The 16,518-nt window shown below is 38.2% G+C and overlaps 1 non-coding gene across 1 annotated transcript; it reads left to right on the forward strand.

The window, feature by feature from the left end:
• The first annotated feature begins 6,896 nt into the window (after positions 1-6,896).
• TRNAY-GUA lies at positions 6,897-6,969 on the forward strand. The gene has a single exon. It is a non-coding gene; the product is annotated as a tRNA-Tyr (tRNA).
• The last annotated feature ends 9,549 nt before the right edge of the window (positions 6,970-16,518 follow it).

The following is a 16,518-nucleotide window of genomic DNA, read 5'->3' on the forward strand; positions in this document are numbered from 1 at the left end:
TTCTTTCAGTCCAGCATTTCTCATGATGTACTCTGCATATAAGTTAAATAAGCAGGGTGACAATATACAGCCTTGATGTACTCCTTTTCCTATTTGAAAACAGTCTGTTGTTTCATGTCCAGTTCTAACCGTTGCTTCCTGACCTGCATACAGGTTTCTCAAGAGGCAGGTCAGGTGGTCTGGTATTCCCATCTCTTTCAGAATTTTCCACAGTTTATTGTGATCCACACAGTCAAAGGCTTTGGCATACTCAATAAAGCAGAAATAGATGTTTTTCTGGAACTCTCTTGCTTTTTCCATGATCCAGCGGATGTTGGCAATTTGATCTCTGATTCCTCTGCCTTTTCTAAAACCAGCTTGAACATCAGGAAGTTCACAGTTCATGTATTGCTGAAGCCTGGCTTAGAGAATTTTAAGCATTACTTTACTAGCATGTGAGATGAGTGCAATTGTGTGGTAGTTTGAGCATTCTTTGGCATTGCCTTTCTTTGAGATTGGAATGAAAACTGACCTTTTCCAGTCCTGTGGCCCCTGCTGAGTCTTCCAAATTTGCTGCCATATTGAGTGCAGCACTTTCACAGCATCATCTTTTAGGATTTGAAATAGCTCAACTGGAATTCCATGTATATATTCCATATAGTCCATATAGCTAAAACTTCAAACTGATAGGATATTTTGTTACCTGGTTTGCAAAGTTATTTTAATGATAATTTTTATTTTTGTAAATAGCTGTAGCAAAGTAACATAATCATCAATTGCTGGTGGGATTTTACTGTCAAAAACAGCAAGTGTAGATCATTTTGACCAATGATGCAAGTTTTAGGAGTTTATCCTAAGAAAGCAATTAGCAATCTATAAAAGAAAAAACTGTACATGAAACTTCATTTCACCATTGTATACTAGAGTGTAAAATTGAAAAGGACCTAAATGTCACAAATAAAAGATTGTTCAATTAAATCATGACATCACCACAAAGCTAAATATTATGTACCCACTAGAATGATGCATTAAAAACTTGCCTAAAGTCCATTATTATCTTTATTTGAAAATTATCAACAAGTCAGTGTCAAAGGTTATAAAGTAGAGGCCTAGAGGCCAAATCTGTCCACACAACAGACTTGTTTTGCTTGTTTCTCAGTATTTTATAACACTGAGCCAAGATTTGTAAATTAGGAGAACGCACATAGGAATCCAGATTTCCAGTGTATCTTTACAATTCTGAACACCTAACAATATTGTGACCACATTTCAACCTCAACTGGGACTGGACAGTGGAAGTTCTCCTCTCTTTCCCCCGCAAGGCCCCCCTGCCAGGAACATGCTTTTCTCACTCTTCCAGTTCCCTACCTTGCCCCACTGAGATAGTGAACTGACTTCTACCATGTGATCTGAAACTTTTAAAGTTAAATGTGTGTATAGGTGAATATATTCATTGTATGCTCATGTGTGTGCATATAGGAAGATATACAACAAAATTTCAATAGAAATAATACTTTACAGGCACCATTGTGTATGGTCTTTGACAACAAGAAACAAGTCAACGTTATTCACTATTTTATCCCTTGAATTTAGGTAAAAGAAAATTATTGTTGAATGGTCAAATAAGGAAGATAAAAGCTCTTATTTGTCATGTATGAATAATTCACAATCTTTTTTTCTTTTGCATTACATTTCTAATGTACTAATTTTAAAATAAGAAAGAAAATTCACAATAATTTTTACTTTTTTTAATATCCAAGGGCAGAGGGAAGTCCGTAAGCAAAGGAAAATATATCTTAAATAAATCTCATGTATTTGTAAAGTAAAAAAGAAAACCGCACCATTAGTTGAGATGATGCAGAAGTCCTTGGCATTGAATTCTGCTGTGTATAATACAAAACACAATACAAGAGCCAATTGATTCTTGTCTGATTTTGTACTTTTGTTTTGATTTCTCCAATATACCCTTCCTTACTCTATGCAAAGTGCTGCATATCTCAAACACACCCTTTCTAAGAGCCTTCCTCTCACTTCCTTCCTTTGTTGCTGGGATGCTTAGACAATAATTATAATGATACTATCAAACCAGCATGTAAGTCACTGAATGATCATTTCTAGCCTGTCCACTAAGTAAGTCCAGGATGAAATCACCAGCACAGAGGTGTCAGTTAATTGAAGAATCAGACAGCCAGAGACACCAGACTATGTGAGAAAATACCCTTATCCCAAGGACAAACCTTTGCTCTGACATTGGAGAGAATACACAAATAAACTTGCCAAGTAAATTGCTTTCCTTCCCTAATACATGATCTCTTGCTCTAGTGCTAAAGCCACTTTTTTTTTTAATGAGTTGGTAGGTAAATATGGAGCTAGACTGAGAGAATTAGTTCATGCTTGTACTTTTTCAATATTGAGAGTGAAATGAAGATACAGATAGCAATTTGAATCTAATTTGCAAGCTTGCATGGATGAAAAGTCACAGAGGGAAGCTGAGATGTACCAGGATGTTGGGGGTGGACGGCGTGGTGACAGTGAGTGACAAAACCAGCTGACACAGAGCAGAGGCCTCTTCAATAAGTAGAGCAAAACCAGAATGTTATAAACTCAAGACAGAGCAGTTTTCTCCCTGTAGTTACATGCAGCACAATAGTGAGGAAAATATAGATCTAAGGCCAAAGCCACTGATGATCCTTTCTGACCTCCCAGTCATCACCATATGGATCCTAAGAAAATTAAAATGAAGTTCGAGTCCTACAATGGATTTAAGCTGAAAGAGACATTGGAAGTGAACATTCTCACCGCACAGAGGACAAAAACTAAATTCAGGGAGGCAAGTACTATCTCCTGAAGGAGCCTGCAGATAATTTAACATCCCAGACCCCTGCTCTTTTCATGAGTTGAGACCAACACTGCTGTTTAAAAACAGAGATCAATATGTGAAATGGTGTGAGTGGAGTGGTTATGTGTCTACAGTTGGTTGGCTTGAATTCCTGAAATAGATGTCATCATTCATAACTGAAAATTTTTCTTTTGAGATGAAGCAGATTCAAAATAGATGGTAATGATGACCCTTTATGCAAGACAGCAAAAGAGACACAAATGTATAGAACGGACTTTTGGACTCTGAGGGAGAGGGAGAAGGTGGGATGATTTGGGAGAATGGCTTTGAAACATGTATACTATCATGTAAGAAACAAAGTGCCAGTCTATATTCGATACAGGATACAGGATGCTTGGGGCTGGTGCATGGGGATGATCCAGAGAGATGATATGGGGTGGGAGGTGGGAGGAGGATTCAGGACTGGGAGCTTGTATACACCCGTGGTGGATTCATGTCAATGTATGGCAAAACCAATACAGTATTGTAAAGTAAAATAAAGTAAAAATAAAATTTAAAAAAATTAAATTAAATTAAATTTAAAAAAATAGAAACACCTCCCAGATAGTGTCCCCCAAGTTCCTAAATTAAAATAAGAAAATACATACACAATGACTCAGGAGAATACAATAGGACCAGCCAATAGCCAGCTAAAAGGAAGTAAAACAGAGGTTTTGGGGTGAAAGTAAGGGCTGCAAGGGAGTTTCCTCAGTCATTCAGCTGCCAATATCAGACAGTATCAAATCTTAAAATTAGAGGAAACCCTCATTCAGATAAGTTGATAATTTTGAGCCAAGGCTTATGTCACATGTTAGGTTTGTTTAATTCGGTCATTAAACTGTACAATTCACACTATTTTATATTTATATCCTTCTTTTCTTTGTCATGTATTTATTTTTCATCATATAGCATAAAATGGAAAACATTTGAGTCATTATTAATAATGTCATTTACTGTTTATTATTCTTCAAAAATGCATTAATAGTAAATGGTGGGGCTTACGGGTGGCTCAGAGGTAAAGACTCCACCTGCAATGCAAGAGACACAGGATACAAGAGTTTTATCCCTGGGTTGGGAAGATCCTCTGGAGAAGAGCATGGCAACCCACTCCAGTATTCTTGCCTAGAGAATCCCATGGACAGAGGAGCCTGGCGGGCTACAGTCCATAAGGTTGCAAAGAATCAGACACGACTGAAGCAAGTGAGCACACACACAGTCATACATAACACATGGCACATTTTTGCTCTGACATTCATATCTGATGCCATTTGCTCTACATAACAGGATATGTAAAGAGAATACATAGCACAGACTGCCTTTCTAACATGCACACTACTACTATCTGGCAACTTAAGATCCTTTTCTGGTTCATGTTAGTGAACAAGAAACAATTATTAGCAAATTTACTTATTACAAATTTGTAGAATTCAGTAATAAATGGTGATTATTTGAGAGAGGTTGTGATTTCATGAAAATTGTCCTCATATGCCTAAGTAGAGGAAAGAAAGTGAAAATGAAAGTCACTCAGTCATGTCCAATTCTTTGCGACCCCTGTAGTCCTTGGAATTCTCAAGGCCAGAATACTGGAGTGGGTAGCCTTTCCCTTTTCCAGGGGATCCACCCAATCCAGGGATCAAACCCAGGTCTCCCACATTGCAGGCGGATTCTTTACCAGCTGAGCCACAAGGGAAGCTATGCAATTCATGTGAGCTTAGAAAGTTCAAGAATATACTTTCTAAATAACAGAAAGTAGTTAAACAACAGTTCCAACAGACCTATTGTACTGTTGGCAATTTTGCAAACTATGAAAGTAATTCTCTTCTCACCTTTGCTCCCAACCTAATCAAAGCTAACTTTAAGCTTTTAATTATTGTTTTCATTGTTTGGTAGCTAAACCATGTCTGACTGTTTTGTGACCCCATGGACTGTAGCCCACCAGGCTTCTCTGTCCTTGGGATTTCCCAGGCAAGAATACTTGAATGGGTTGCCATTTCCTTCTCCAGGGAATCTTCCTGACCCAGGGATCAAACACATAGCTCCTGCATTGCAAATGGATTCTTTACCACTGAGCCACCAGGGAGGATTTTATTTATGCCTGTAGATGAATGTTGAGGATCCTTGCCTAGTATGCTTGGTTTAAATTCCTTTGTGTTATTTAATTCTTGAAATGGATCTGCTGAGAGGGTATTTTTACTACATAAGCATTGAGAAAACTTACTCTTGTAGAATTTAGAAGCTTACTAAAACTTTAGAATGGGCTTATGTGCCCAGATTGGAATTTTGGATTGTCAAAGGAAGGTATTCAAATTATGATGGGAAGATTAGGCTCAGCCAAGGCTGAAGCCAGAGACAGAGGCAATGAGAAAAACCAACTTGAAATTGAAATCCAGTTATATATCCTGGTCGATGACATTTCATGATACCAGCTTGATCAACATTATCAATAGTTTATTATAATATCTAACATAAGTGGTCTTCACTGTTATGGGGTCTCCATTTATCAGTCTCCGTACTCCTCAGGTCCTCTGCTATACCCCACCTTTCTCCTACTCCATAGATAGCTTTTTGAAAGTTTCCCAAACACCCAATTCCCCAACATCCCCAAAACTAATGGAATCTACTCTGATCCTTAACCCTTCTCTCCTTTTCACAATACCAAGTCTGGGGCTGTTCTCTCTTCATATCGCCCATATACCATTCTTTTCTGCTTTCTTAAGCTCTTGCTTCACCAATGGAATTGATTGTTCTTAATTGTTTAGACCCGCAATCACCAGGATTTTCTTCTTTTCAACTTATCATCCTTTTTTTAAACATCTAAACAAAATATTTTTGAAGACTTCCCTAATCTTTCTTTGAAATCATCTTTTTTTTTTCCCTTTTGCTTTACCGCTGGGATACAAAATAGGAGTCTGTCTATTTTGTTGCTCTTATCTATCCAAACCCTGACCATGTACAATACTACATTTAATGATTTCTCATTTTCTGGCTTTTATATTCAACTTCCACTTTATTACCACTTTCTTGAACACGATTCTTATTTTTCTTATTTAACCTCAACATGTGAGAATTTTATTTGGGTTCTGTAAATCCACTGAGTCTTTTAAAGTAGCCATTTAAAGGTTTGTTTTCGGTTGAGTAAGAATCTGTAGTTTATAGTAAGAAAAAAGAAGCTAGCTATAGTTAGCTCTTAAAAACTTGGTTATCAAACTTGGAATTATATTTAAACGGAAATTAAACTTTAGTCAAGTGGCTCCCAATCTTTATTTTAAAACACAGTTTGGAAATCTGAGGGTGTACTAGGCATTGTGCCAAAAATATTGAAAATTCACCCCATTCCATTCCACAGTCCCTATCCCCCAACCTGCCTCTTTTGAGGATTTCTGTAGTTGAGATACTTTATTTTCCCTCCCTTTTTCCTTAGACAGGGCCACGCCAGGGTGACTTTCTGCTTTGTGCACTGTCATTTGTTATTTTAGTAACAATACTAAAAAGAAAAAGAAAACACAACATGTAGCAAATTGAGTCAAGCGATCACCTTTCAGCTTTATAGTGGGCTTTGAAAGAACCAAACAAGGGAAGAGCCAGAGGCAGGCTGCTCACAAGTTACATTCCTAAATGCAGACACAGAACTGAGGATGTTTTATTATGAAGAGCAGACACTGAGAGGCTGCCTACAAATGAGTCTTTCCTTGGAACACTTGGACAAAATGTTTCCATTCCGATAGCCAACCATGAACCAGAGTGGAGAGGGATTGAGAGACGCATAGACGTCATACCCAGAGAAAGGATGGGAAGTACACTGTGGCACACTGGAGGGTCCTTCTCGGCAGGTTGGGGTGAGCTGTCTCATTCCCCAAAGACTGTCAGTGCAATGGGTCCTAACCCCTCATCTTGCTATTGGAGGTCAGCTGTAAGCTATTCATGACCTCTGGATCTTAAGATGATGAGGCTACCTCTGCTGTCTGTGGAATAATATTTCTAAAGAAATGTTTTGTATATAGTAACCATAACATAAATAAAGATTCTTATTTCTAGCCAGTTCCTGGTGGCTCAGATGGTAAAGCACCTGCCTGTAATGCAGGAGACCCGGGTTCAATTCCTGGATTGGGAAGATCCCCTGGAGAAGGAAATGGCAACCCACTCCAATACTCTTGCCTGGAAAATTCCATGGACAGAGGAGATTGGTAGGCTACAGTCCAAGGGGTCGCAAAGAGTTGGACACAACTGAGCAACTTCACTTTATTTCTGGCCAGTCATAGGAGAGGAATAGAATGACACTAGAGATTGAGAAATTGGCCCCTCATGATCATCCCTCAGACAACCTGTGCTATCTCTTACTTGGGAGACTTACTGAAGAAAAGGTGGATAAGGGACAGAGTGAATAAACGTGTAGCACGTAAGAATTCACGAGAAATAGCATGGGTAAACAATGAAAGGCCTAGAAAAACAAGAAAAGTAGCATTTGGCAGAATGAATACTCTATTTTTGTTTTGTTGTTAGAAAGTATTCTCATTCAATTAGCAGAACTGCTGAGTTAAGTTTTAAAAATAGTTTTTTTTTAAACAGCATTTAGAGAATGTGGTAAATGTAAGTCACAGATTCATTTTATACATATTCATAAAGCATATGACCATGTTGCTCTACACATTTAAGTTCAGACAGCTAGAAACTAGCAGAGATAGTTTTCAGTCTCGAGTTTATCTCCTGCATCCAGAAGCCCATCATGGTTATCTGACTATAAAAGCTACAGAGAGAAAAGCTAGACCCACCCTGAGGGTGCAAGGAGGCCAGCCCTCTGCCAGCACATCTCCTAGGGCGATATCTAGGCCCGGTGGGTCTTTGCTGCTCTCTCCCTCAAGAGGAAGTGACGCTTTATGAGAAATTTTCCTTAGACTATTAGCATTTTCAGAGCAGAGACATTCTTTCACTTGTTCTTCAAGGGATCAATATCCGTTCTTCTTCAGCTAATGCACTGACAACTGGCACATAATTGGTTAAATGAAGGAATCCAGGGCAGCTTCGCATAGCTTCCTATTTCCACTGATTTTACAATGTTTCAGAAATGAGTTAATTACCTACAGAACCCTCTTCTAACAGGTTCTCTTAGAGGTCCAACTATGTGTAATCCTATCTCGGCAGACAGCGCAAACTAAAACTGCTTTGCTGATGGTACAATTGCGCTTGAAGGAGAGAGCATCCTGCCTAGCAGATTTATGCATGAGTCTCAATCCATTTACAGTTTATTTGACAATCTTCTCTTCTCATGCATTATTTAGGTCCAGGCATTGTATGTAAATACCACTATAACATATACTGCTCAAAGTTAACTACTTTTTCCACTAACATAGTAGGGATCAAGGCATATAAATTGTGTTGAAAGTAATGATTAGCCAAGATGGCATAGTTTGAGGAAATAGGTGTTATTTTTGTCATAGCCTTCATACTGGGTTTGGTCAACATGGAAATTGTTTCTTGGGGAAAAGGAATGGTTAGGCCCTATAATTCTAGCTCCCTCTAAATAAGACTTCTGATTTTTCAGTGTTTGGAGAGTCTGAAGGTGAAGAGTTCAGTTCAGTCACTCAGTCTGACTCTTTGTGACCTCATGGACTGCAGCACGCCATGCTTCCCTGTCCATCACCAACTCCTGGAGCTTGATCAAACTCATGTCCATTGAGTCAGTGATGCCATCCAACCATCTCATCCTCCGTCATGCCCTTCTCCTACCTTCAGTCTTTCCCAGCATCAGGGTCTTTTTCAATGAGTCAGTTCTTTGCAACATTTTTGGCCAAAGTATTTGAGCTTCAGCTTCAGCATCAGTCCTTCCAATGAATATTCAGGATTGATTTCCTTTAGGATTGACTAATTTGATCTCTTTTCTATCCAAGGGACTCTCAAGAGTCTTCTCCAACACCACAGTTTAAAAGGATCAATTCTTTGGCATTCAGCTTTCTATATGTTCCAACTCGCATAGCCATGCATGACTACTGCAAAAACCATAGCCTTGACTATATGGACATTGGTCAGCAAAGTAGTGTCTGTGCTTTTTAATATGCTGTCTAGGTTCATCATAGCTTTTATTCCAAGGAGCAAGTATCTTAATTTCAAGGCTGAGGTCACCATCTGCAGTGATTTTGAGCCCAAGAAAATAAAGTCTCTCACTTTTTCCATTGTTAACCCATCTATTTGCCATGAAGGTTTGGAACCAGATGCCGTGATCTTCATTTTTTGAATGTTGACTTTTAAGCCAACTTTTCACTCTCCTCATTCACTTTCATCAACAGGCTCTTTAGTTCCTCTTTGCTTTCTGCCATAAGGGTGGTGTCATCTGCATATCTGAGGTTATTGATATTCTTCCCGGGAATCTTTTTCTAGCTTATGCTTCATCCAACCTGGCATTTTACATGATGTACTCTGCATAGAAGCTAAATAAGCAGGGTGACAATATACAGTCTTGGCATACTCCTTTCCCAGTTTGAAACCAGTTGGTTGTTCCATGTCCAGTTCTAACTGTTACCTCTTGACCTGCATTCAGATTTCTCAGGAGGCAGTAAGGTGGTCTGGTATTCCCATCTCCTTAAGAATTTTCCAAGGTTTGTTGTGATCCACACAGTCAAAGGCTTTAGCGTAATCAATGAAGTGGAGGTAGATGTTTTTCTGAAATTATCTTGCTTTTTCTATGATCCAGCAGATGTTGGCAATTTGATTTCTGGTTCCTCTGCCTTTTCTAAATCCAGCTTGAACATTTGAAAGTTCTCAGTTCACATAGTGTTGGAGCCTATCTTGAAGAATTGGGAGTTAGGGAATTTAAATATACAGTTGGGCTTGAATTTGTGGTGTTGGGAGAAGAAAGGGGGTGGGATTGGGGGAACAGAGATTTAAGACAGCATGTGATGACCTATGGGACACATGTGTCACGTATAGTAAATTATGTCATGATTTAGCCTGTAGTTATCAAGAAGAACGTGGTTTCATTTTAATCAGGTAGGAGAATTGACTGTCCTGATTTACCACATAAAGTTCTTCATTCTCTCTGGCCAATTTGCTTTATTTTAACTCTAAATTAGTGCTTTGGATACAAAAAATCCTTGCCGAGTTGATGTAGCTTTTTATGTTTCCTCATCTCAATTGGCATTAGATCATTTAGTAAAGACTTTAATCTGCTTCATGCTCTCATTTTTCACATTTTAGTGGGATAATACTGTGGTCATTTTGATCCGTTCTAGAAATAGGCTGCAATCAGACTCTGAGGAAACAATCATTTTATATTTCGATTGGAAACAATAAAAATAGTTGCTGCCCATTACTCTCTACACTTCGTTACTACTTTATTTTTATAGCTTTATTGAATCTGGTATGAATCATCAGTACATGAGGCCTGTGTCATTTCTGTCATTGAAAAGTTAGAAAACCCAAGAGTCAACATTTTGGAGTCCTTTGTTCTCTTGGACTCTGTATCTGTTCTAGGTTTTAGTACCAGAGGAATGATGATGTCAGTTAAGCTTACACTGTGGGCGCATTTGTTTTCAGAGGTTATAGCCAAGAAAATTTTGTCTGTAAAATATAATCCACTTACCTTTACTTTTCATATGTGCATTTTTATGAAAAGAGCAACGCATGCATTAACTTTTTTTTTCTTTCCATAAGCAGTGCAACCTTAAGCAGAGATATGCTTAAAATAAATACTAGATTCCTAAATACAACTAAGTGTCCTTTTCTCCACTTACCTTTTATAAGTGTCTTATCTAAATTTGCATTTTATTTATAGTCGGAAGAAATTTCACTTCTTCCTGTACCTCCTAATCCTTTCTAATCCCATTTATTCTTAACAATTCCAGTTTATTCTTCAGAGGAAACTATTACCTTACTTTTTAACTTCTCTCTGAGCCTGAACTAATTGTCATTCCTCTCTTCAAAGCCATCCTTGAGTTCTGTCCAAAGTTCCATGTTGCCTTGTGCTTGTGCTCAGCTTTCAACAGAAGGCACGTGCACCATTGAAAAGAATCTCTGAAGGGACGTATTGTTTGAAATTGCTCAGCTTCTCCAGAACAACAGCTTTCAATCTAGAATTTTCTATCAGAGTCATAACAAGCCTCAATCCCTCTGAAAATCTGATTCACATGTTTAATTCAAGCAATGAATTAACTAATTTAGAGCTATTAAACCAGCAGCCTGCCGACTAGGAAAAGACAAAACAAAATACAGAAAGCCGACTATACAAATTTCCAACTTCTCAAGATGGTAAGAAACACAGGCATCAATTCAAATACAGCTGCCTAATCATATACAACTTTCAGTAGCTCTTCAAGAATTGCTTCCATTTTTCCTTTTACTTCTTGTCCTTGTGAAGACATAACAACCTTTAGAGAGAGGGCTTTCTCCACTTTCACTAAAGTTTGGTTTAGAACACACTATTTTGTCTGCCGTATTTACTGAATGATGTTGATCATCAATGTTGGAGTTCAGTCAGATTCCTGGTACAGAAAAGGAAGGGGGCTGGAGTACTTATTCAGATGGAATTTCATTTTAAAAAGTCAAAAAGATGATCTATTCCAGATTGTGCTTTGTTTATATTTATCCAGACTGCTTTTTCCTTTTGGCAGGAGGTGTGTTGTGTTAAAAAAAATAAATAAATAAAGATAACTAAAAGGAGGCACAGACGTATAAATAAGGACAAGAGTACTAGTTAAATAATTGTTAGCTCTCTTTCCCTCTTAGTCATGACATTCTTCTAGAGTAAGTGCTGTTTAGAATGTGTTTTGAAGAAGACAGGAGATAGCTTGGCAAACAGGGAATGGAAGTTTGTTCCAGCATCACTAAGAATAGTATTATTTTTGACAGGCAGCCAAAACTGCAAACACGTTTACAATAAGGACTTAGAAATTCTTAAAGATTTTCACACTGAAAAAATCCATGAATTCTTTTGTATTTGTACTAATGTGGGGATCAAATTGCTGTTTCAGCTACTTTCATGCTTATTTACCATTTGCTTTTACATTTTTTTCCATTTTTCAAATGAAAGTTCAACTTGCATTCAGTGAAGTGCACAAACCTTAAGGCTTGATAAATGCAATGTTTTAAGTGAGACTTTCTTTTTAAAAATGTTTTATGTAATGCATATCTGGTAAAGTCTGCAATACCATGCTGCAATTTTCTAAATGAGAAAAACTCTACACATTGCTTTCAGAATACTTTCAACACATCTTTTCAGATATAATTAAAAGCTCAGTGTAGGTGAGTCAATGGCTAAGTTTTATTTTGTGTTTCTGAACCTGCAGGTGGTCAGGCCTGATGCACTGGGGTAGATGTCCACCAAAGTACATTGTACTTTCCTGAGAAATATTATGTACAATCTTGGGAACACAGTAAAAAAAAAAAAAAAGTCACACAAAGCAAATGGTGAAGAAAAGGAATAAAAGAGAAGTAAAAGGGAGATAGAAATATTAGGAAAGGTTTCCAGGAAGCCTTCTGTAATTTTCTACATGGATTCTTAGACCTGTCATTGTTTTAATCCAGGGTTGTTTTATGTAACTGGATATTTCATCAGCATTTTGTGTGTCCTCTAGATTATAAACTCTTTGTGGACAAGAATGTGTTCTATTTCTTTTTTCTTTTTTTTTTTTTTTTTTGGTTTGTTTGTTTCATCACTCATTACTCCTTCACTGTGATCCTCCACAGCCCTTGAAGGCAAATGAAGATCTGTTCATAACAGAAATTCAGTGAGATGTTTTAGAATCAAGAAAGAAACAGAGAAAGCTCTGGCTTCCTAGCAGGGTTGCCAGCCCTCCTAAGGCCACGACTCCCACTAGCTGCTCACGTAGCGAGATTCAGGAGCTCCTAAAAAGCTCTCAATATGTGTATTGACTGCTAATGTGTCAGTTGAAAGAAAACCCGATTAAAGGGAAAGAATTGGAAATTTACTCCACTTCTCCCTGATACCAAAAAAGTACCAGAGTGTGGAATGTCAATATTATCAGCTAGTAGAGCTGCACTGTCTCTGGAAAAAACTCTTCTTTTCCTGTAAGTAAAATTGAAAGACTTTCAAGATTTGTAAGCATCATCACAGTATCCGCAAATTTCATCATCTACTGCATTAGTATCAAAACCTTATATGTTGAAACCTTTCTTTAGAGAAAAGGGACTTTGTTTCCCAAGACTTCCTTAAAAAGTCTTTCCCCAATTCTCTTCATTATTTTTCTCTCTAACACCATCTTTAGCCAGAGTGATTGTTCATTGATGTACGAATAATTTCAGGCCTATTAAATTGCTGTCCCAAAGGTTTTAAACATTAGTGGGACTAATGGAAAGTGTGGAAGATCTGAAACAGAGTATACACTACATACTTCAGTGGTCATTCTTCATGTCAGGGAAATTGCTGTGTCCAGCTCTGCAACCCCATGGACTGCAGCACGACAGACTTCCCTGTCCATCATCAACTCCAGGAGCTTGCTCAAACTCACATCCATTGAGTGATGCCATCCAACCATCTTATCCTCTGTCAGCCCCTTCTCCTCCTGCCTTCAATCCTTCCCAGCATCGGGGTCTTTTCCAATGAGTTAGTTCTTTGCATCAGAGGGTCAAAGGTTTGGAGTTTCAGCTTCAGCATCAGTCCTTCCAATGAATATTCAGGACTGATTTCCTTTAGGAGGGACTGGTTGGATCTCCTTGCAGTCCAAGGGACTCTTAAGAGTCTTCTCCAACACCGCAGTTCAAAAACATCATTTCTTCGGCACTCAGCTTTCTTTATAGTCTAACTCTCACATCCATACATGACTACTGGAAATACGTTTGTTGGCAAAGTAATATCTCTGCTTTTTAATGTGCTGTGTAGGTTGGTAATAGCTTTTCTTCCAAGGAGCAAGCGTCTTTTGATTTCATAGCTGAAGTCACCATCTGCAGTGATTTGGGAGCCCAAAAAAATAGTCTCTCACTGTTTCCATTGCGTCCCCATCTATTTACCATGAAGTGATAGGATTGGATGCTGTGATCTTCGTTTTCTGAATGTTGAGTTTTAAGCCAGCTTTTTCACTCTCCTCTTTCACTTTCATCAAGAGGTTCTTTAGATCTTCTTCGCTTTCTGCCATAAGGCTGGTGTCATCTGTGTATCTGAGGTTATTGATATTTCTCCCAGCAATCTTGATTCCAGCTTGTGCTTCATCCAGCCCGGCATTTCACATTATACTTTGCATAGAAGTTGAATAAGCCGGGTGATAATATATAGCCTTAAGGTACTCCTTTCCTGATTTGGAACCAATCTGTTGTTCTCTGTCCAGTTCTAACTGTTGCTTCTTGACCTGCATACGGGTTTCTCAGGAGGCAGGTAAGGTGATCTGGTATTCCCATCTCTTGAAGGATTTTCCAGTTTGTTGTGATCCACAGAGTCAAAAGCTTTAGCGTAGTCAATAAAGCAGAAGTAGATGTTTTTTCTGGAACCCTTTTGCTTTTTCAATGATCCAATGGATGTTGGCACTTTGATCCCTCGTTCCTCTGCCTTTTCTAAATCCTTTTCTAAATCCAATTGGTGATAACATGGTATTATATTAGCATTTCATTCTTAAGGCAGTGAAGAGATAATCAATTTAAATAGTTTAAATAGTCTCCTAGAATCCCTGGTGGCTCAGAGTAAAGAATCCACTTGCCAATGCAGGAGACACAGGTTTGATCCCTGGGTCAGGAAGATACCCTGGAGAAGAAAATTGCAACTTATTCCTATATTCTAGCCTGGAAAATCCCATGGGCAGGGGAGCCTGGCAGGCTACAGTCCATGGGGTCATAAGAGTCAGAAATGACTTACTAAACAAAAACAACTCCTAGACTATCTACTAGTTCCTTGTTCCTAGTATAGTCTTGTTTCTAATGACAGTCTGATATTTTGTTTTATCATCTTTATATTTTTCCATGTTTTTTAATAATAGTGATTATTTTATATTGACAGCTAGATATCTAGGATAATATTGTCAAGTGAAATGAAAGTTGCTCAAATAGTGTCCAGCTTTTTGTGATCCCATGAACTATACAGTCCTTGGAATTCTCCAGACCAGAATACAGGAGTGGGTAGCCATTCCCTTCTCCAGGGGATCTTCTCAACTCAGAGACTGAACTCAGGTCTCCCACATTGCAGGCATATTCTTTACTAGCTGAGCCACCAGGTAAGACCAATATTGTCAAAGTCAACTTTTAATTATCTCCGGACGGATCGTGGTGTTCAGCCCTCGTGTATACAATTTAAAGGGGTCCCCTGGTGGCTCAGCAGTAAAGAATCTACCTGCACTGTAGGAGCTGCAGGAGATGGGGGTTTGATTTCTGGGTCAGGAAGGTCCCCTGGAGGAGGGCAAGGCCACCGGCTCCAGTATTCTTGCCTGAAGAATCCCATGGACAGAGGAGCCTGGTAGGCTACAGTCCATGGGATCGCAAAGAGTCAGACATGACTGAAGCAACTTAGCAAGCATGCATGCACACTTGCAATTTAAAAAGCTAAAATGGGCCTTATTACATACTCACTTGAGGGAATTTCAGGCCACACTAACTACTTAAGCTGATGTATTTATCCCTAGTGTTTGTTCAGTGATTAGGCTGCTTCTTAGAGATCAATGTCTGAAAGAAAGGGACAATGAAAACCCAGAAGGCTTTGCCATTTTTGGTAATGTGTTTAAATAGCAGAAGAAATTAGAAATCTATGAAAAGTATATATGTTAAGATTACATTTTAAAAGTAGAAGTTAAATAAGTATGTGAGTGAAGTCACTCAGTCATGTCTGACTCTTTGCTACCTCGTGGACTGTAGCCCACCAGGCTCCTCCGTCCATGGGATTCTCCAGGAAAGAATAGTGGAGTGGGTTGCCATTTCCTTCTCCAGGGGATCTTCCTGACCCAGGGACTGAACCCAGGTCTTGCATTGTGGGCAGATTCTTTAACCTCTGAGCCACCAGGGAAGCCCTAAATAAGTATAAACAATTGTAAATTCAAGTTTATGTGAATTCTTGTTCTGAAATTTTTTATGCAACTACATATTTTCTTTACTTGGATTCCACTTGTTGTCAATCACAGGCTCCATTTTTTCCAACTTTTAAAATTCTTCCAGGAGGCTTTTTAAATAAATCAGCCTCACTTTCCTGGTATGACACAGTAGAAAGAATGTGACCGTAGGAGATACCAAAATTTGAACCTTGGCCATAGTACTTACCAGCTCTGATCACTGTCATATGTAAAGCTGGAAAAGATTACTATTGTTTTCAGAGTATTGTGAGAATTAAATAAAATAATGTGCAGAAAATGTTAGCATTTAGGTTACTCATATATTAATGTTTCTTATTAGCTTATTACATTGTGGGTGCATCTATAGAAGTAATCATTACATATCAGGCATCTTGCCTGACAAGCACAGTGTGGGAAAAACCCCGTTTATTTCATAAAATTTCCACTACATATCCAAATATACATTAGAAATTTTTTATAAAATCATTTAAATTAGCATTTTCTCTGTAAGAGTTCCAAAAGATTGTCAGTGTTAGAACTTCTACGTAATTGGCATGAAAACTTTTGTGAGTAGTTATATATCAGTTTACCTGGTGATAGCTTTTTATGATGATGCATTTAAAAAAATGTTCTAAACCTTAAATATCAAGTAGTTTCATGTGCAGAATCTCGCTTAATAACTCTTTATCT

The sequence above is a fragment of the Oryx dammah genome, unplaced genomic scaffold (assembly GCF_014754425.2).
Source record: "Oryx dammah isolate SB20612 unplaced genomic scaffold, SCBI_Odam_1.1 HiC_scaffold_18, whole genome shotgun sequence".
In the NCBI taxonomy this organism is placed as follows: domain Eukaryota; kingdom Metazoa; phylum Chordata; class Mammalia; order Artiodactyla; family Bovidae; genus Oryx; species Oryx dammah.